Consider the following 5,250-nt stretch of genomic DNA (forward strand, 5'->3'; position numbering starts at 1 on the left):
ATGCACGATGATGGACGTGCGCGCATATACCCGATATTCGACCGTGCTTTTCTCACGCCTTCGACAATTAGACCTTTTTTAGCCGAACACATACGACCACAACAACAATAAAAATCCGTTCAGATAAACAAGAGCTTGACTCGTGCTTCATGAATGATTAGTTTTGCCTTTCATTCTATGTCAATAGTCTCAAGCCTACGTCACATTCAATTTATGAATTTTTAATTACTCACACCAATATACTCATCCAGATGTCATCAACCTCCTAGACTATGTCCCAAGTCCGACCGTTATTCTTGTTCCCGTGCACCGCGATCCATACCATCCACGGACATGAACTAGAGGTTGCAAATTCTATCATCACCTCAACATAGTCATTGAAATGTCGCTCCTATGTAATATTTCGTGTCACTTTGTTAGACTGGTTCGTAAGAGTTTAGATCAGTGAGCCTCAAGTTATTGCAGTTTCAAAGCTCTCTCACATCATGAACAGAACATCAATAGTTGACATTACTGCACTACTCCTTCAACCCCTTTCCTTCTAGAACTAGGAAATCTATGAACGCGTTAATTGTTTTTTGCAAACACAATATGGTTGAAAACACAAATCTTTTTTATGTTGAGAATAATTCACATCGATCAAAAATTAAATAATAATAATTATATTATTTTATGTTATGAAAATTATTTTCTCCCGTTGTAATGCACGGGTATTTTTGCCAGCCAGCGGTCGCTTCGGTCGTACGTCGTCGGTGTTTTTGCGAAAGAGCCCCTATATTACTTTGAAATAAACCCGCAGTCCTGTTTAAGTGGATCTGATAAAACCGTTTTGACAAAAAACACCCTGCCGCATTTGCCCGTGTCCGCCGCCGCCGACCGCAACCAGCGCCTCCACGCGCGGGCGGCTCACGCCCGTGCCTCCCTGCCGCCCCGCGCCGCCGCCCACCGGAGCTCCGCTACCGGACCAACGCGCCGCCATGCCCTCCTCTCCTTCTTCCTTCCCCTCCCTTTTGTTCTATTTCTCACATCCCCTCTCTCTCTCCTTCGCAGGAAGCGGAAGCCATGGCCCTGGACCTCCATGCCAGACCGCCGCCCCGCGCCGGCCGGCCATCGGAGCGCCGCCGCCGGACCAACGCGCCGCCCTGCCCTCCTCTCCTTCTTCCCTCCCTTCCTCTGGTTCTATTTCTCACATCCCTCTCTCTCCCCCTTCACAGGACGCGGAAGCCATGGTCGTTGGATCTCCATGCCGGACCGCCACCCCACGCCGGCCGGCCACCGGAGCGCCGCCTCCGGACCAACGGGGGTTGCCGCGCTGGACCGCAAGAGGATGCACTGGTTGTGCTCGACGGAGATGGGCCCTGTGTGCGTGCCCCCGCAGCCTGGACGAAACTCCGGCGAGGCCATGAGCTCCCGAGTCCCAACCCGGGCGTAGGAGCGTACGGGAGCGTCGTCGTGGATCCTGCGCGTCCTAGGTCCGCCGAGGCCACGGGCTCCCAAGCCGGGCATAGGTGCGTACTGGAGCAACGCCCGCCTGGGCGAGGTCCTCCTGCTTCTGGAGGAGGCGAACAAGCCGAGCCAAGCCATGAGGCGCCCGTGGCCAACACAGTGTATCTTGCAGTTGAACCATCTGATGTTTTTTCTACGTATCTGTGTCATTGACCCATTGTCTAGAGTGTGATTTCACACGTTTGATTTCAGCCAATCATCTATGAAGTGCGACCTTTCATGCTTGAATTCTACAATATCCACTGATGAATTTCATGCTTTTAGTGAACCTCAACAAATTCATGGAAAACGTATTTAATTTTGCTCATCTGATTCTCTTTGCTGCATTATTAGTATGCCTGCCAGACTCCAAATGCAAACCTATAGCCTATAATAAACCCCAGTTTTTTTAATCAAGTTTAAACATTTCAGTTCCGTTTTTGGGTTGGAATTTATCAGTGGCCATGTAAGACTGGAAATTGCTCACCACGTGTTCCTTAATGTATATTGTGCCAATAGCTATTAAACCTTCGATATGCTGGAGGGTGATGAGGTGACATGGAGCTAAACATAGATTGAAGATTCTGTCATGAGTTCCTCAGAGAAGATAGAACAAATGAGTATGGAGATCCAGCTGTTGAAGACGCCGAGGGACAAGAACATTCAGGAGTTGTTCGCCTAATGGGTTGGTGAGAACAAGAATACAGTTAACATCATCACAGAGCCCTGCACATCTCGCATGCGAGGCAGTATGTCCCTTTTTCTTTAGCACAACTCATATGTCTCTTCCTACCGGGGAGCGTTCGTAATACTTTGCCTGATTCTATTATGGATTACCCATTTTGTTTACAAGTTGACGTACTTATTAATTTGGTGTCGTATTAACTACACCGGAGTCTGTTCTTGTGCGAAGGAAATTTGATTGGGATTGGCCGCACATCTTAAATGCATCTAGAAAATTAACCACAGATAGATTTCACTCTTATCGCCCTTCTATTCAATACATTTTGATTGCTGAAATTTGAAACAATGACCAGGTTCTGTAGGAAGCACAAGAAAGTGGGTATGAAAGCTATGAGACGATGGCCAATACAGATATTGATAGGGCTGGAATATCATTAGAGTCCGGCGCCAACGAATACACATAGCGACTTAAAGTGTGACAATATATTCATAAATAGTCCTGATGGAACAGTGAAGATCGGCGACTATATGGTCTGGCGACATTATTGCATCAATGGAAAAAGCAAAGTGTCAAAGGTGTGTGACATTGTGTTTTTCTGACAGCTACGGATCTGTGAAAATATACCTATTCTATTTACTGTGGATATATACTCTCAGGTTACTTTGTTTAAAAATTTATTTTAGTCGTGTACTAACAACCATTGTGTTAAAATGCAGACGCATTAGACTTTACGGCACCAGAACGCTTCACTGGCAATACAATGAGTTGCTTGGGTATTCCAATCCCTTGCTGAACCCTGTGCTATTCGCAGCCTCTTCTATCAATCCAGCAGCACACCGCTGCCCTTCGCATCCTCCCTGCATCACGGCAACTGGGCCGTGCTCACATCGTCTGCGGTCACATGCGCAATCTCTGCGCTCGACGCTGCTCCACCGAGATTCATTGCAAGGTCTGTTCATAGCCACGGTTCCTGCTCCGTACCATTGTTGATGCTCTGGATTGTTGTTCTTTTAGGTAAGCTTTACTCAGGTTGCTACTCATGTCACAGTGTCTGTAATTTAGGGGCTGTTTGGATTGAAGCCCGCAGACGCCTAGCCAAAATATTGGCGTTGACTGAAGGCTGGGCATCTATTTGGTTGATGGCCAACTATTTGGCACGCCCACACTGCATGGGCTGCTGCAGTTCATTTTCTTGCCAATTCATGGGCGAGCTCAGGGCGGCCGGATGGTGCGCCAATATTTTGGCATGCCAACGAATTGGTAGGGCCAGCTGGGGCTCAATCCAAACAGCCCCTTAGCCAGAGTCAGGTTCAGAGTTATTGACTGAATTTTTCGGGCACAACCATCAAGCAACCTGAGTAAAGCTTACCTAAGCCAGTGATTTTGTTCTTTTAGCTAGAGCCCGGTTCAGAGTTGTTCACTCTGGATTTTTTGGGCACAACCATCAAGCAAGCTAGCACGTATTGTTTAACTGAAGCAAAGGGCAGCTAAGCTATGAATGCTTCATTCTTTGTTCTACACAAATGCAGCTACTATTTGTATTTGATCTGAGCAAAGGTGCAACCAATTGAAGTTATTTTGAAGAACCTGCACCTGAGTATATATGTTCTGATTTTATAGCCTGCAGAGTCTGTAGAGTAAAGTTTGTACATTTTGTGAATCGCTTTGTTCCGGTTTCCCTTGGCGTATAGTCTATACTGTATCAGATTATTTACTATGTGCAGATTTGTTTGTGCCATTGCCGATCATGTACTTCTTTCTGTGCTTGGAAGCATAGTCTCATCGTATCCCCTAGATCTGTATAAGTATATTTAGCTCACATACACTTGGCATTTGTTCTTCAAAAGGCGATGTCCTCGATGCTGGACTCCTGGTAACAGTTTATTACATGTTATTTCTTTTTTTGGTGAGTCTTTTCTTGAGATTTAGGATTATGGAGTTAACGGGTGTTACTTTTGACCTGCTAATACAGCTGTGTTAAACTTTTTGCTCTTCGAAAGCAACTATGTAAGTCTGACGCTAACATAATGTTTACTGCTAAAATACTTCAGTAGGTATAACTTACAGTCAGGAACACAAGTAGAATTTCATAGAAATCTGTCTAGCTCCTGTAGATGAAAGACTTCCTGCAAGTGAGCTTTTGAATAACTCTTACCTCCAGGAAGATGAGGTCTATTCCAGCGCCTTCAATTTCAGTCTCTCTGGTCTCAAGTGTGACTGAAGATGGGTGGCAATCTGCAAGTTTCGTGCTTTGGAAGGGTGAATTCTTACTGAAAAATCATATGTATCTTACCGACCATATTAATTTATTGCTAAGGTTTCCTCATACCAGTGGTAAATATAGCACTGAAGAAACTTTTAAATCAAACTTCACTTCAGTCTTTAATGACACTACGAATTATTTCAGGCTGTTTAAAGAATGCTGAGTTGTCAAGCGAGGAAATGCAGTGGCTGGCGTTGCCGGGCATGGGGCGACGTCTCTAGGCTCCTGCCTGAGGCAAGCCTCTCCGGCCTCCTCGGATGCCCTCTAGGAACTGGCACTGCGTATGATGGTCTCCTCACCTAGCACCTAGGTTGACCTAGCCACCGCCATCGAAGCGGAGAGTTGACAACATATGTATGATTGTTGGACGTGTCAGTCCTGCCATTGACATGTTCAAAACTATGAATTGAGTGATTACAAATATGCTTTGATCAATGAAATGAAAGGATGTTCTGTTACATCTTGTTGTGCAGATATAGGGCTTGAATTATTTTCGATCGTATCATCTTGGCCCTATAATAAAAAAGCGAGTGTGGGAGTGCGCGACCAGTTGCTACCAGTATCAAGGTGCACTTGATGTGTAGTTATCAGTCAATGAGAACCATAGAAAAATGGAGGCACGGACTCTAGGAGTATATATCCGCTCCCCAAAAAAGGGTGTGCTATATATTGAATGGTTCAATATAGGTCAGTGAGTTTGAGGCAGCAAAAAGCTTTAGAGCTAAAATCAATAGGAAAGGGTATTTGTTTTTTAAGATGTTTTTTTGATAAATATGAAAAAAATTGAATTAGTTAGTTAGTAATAAGAGAGAAAAGG

The 5,250-nt window shown here is 45.2% G+C and overlaps 1 long non-coding RNA gene across 13 annotated transcripts; it reads left to right on the forward strand.

The window, feature by feature from the left end:
* The first annotated feature begins 823 nt into the window (after positions 1-823).
* LOC125509841 (uncharacterized) lies at positions 824-4,891 on the forward strand. 13 transcript variants are annotated; one of them, XR_015602391.1, is made up of 7 exons: positions 824-1,607; positions 2,005-2,234; positions 2,523-2,745; positions 2,887-4,043; positions 4,143-4,177; positions 4,332-4,504; positions 4,578-4,891. It is a non-coding gene; the product is annotated as an uncharacterized LOC125509841 (long non-coding RNA). The 13 variants fall into 13 exon arrangements; XR_007284235.2 differs by having other exon boundaries at positions 2,887-4,177; XR_015602389.1 differs by having other exon boundaries at positions 4,143-4,504.
* Positions 4,892-5,250: the final 359 nt, after the last annotated feature.

This window comes from Triticum urartu, chromosome 5A (assembly GCF_056163025.1).
Source record: "Triticum urartu cultivar PI428250 chromosome 5A, HENAU_Tu73, whole genome shotgun sequence".
NCBI classification, from domain to species: domain Eukaryota; kingdom Viridiplantae; phylum Streptophyta; class Magnoliopsida; order Poales; family Poaceae; genus Triticum; species Triticum urartu.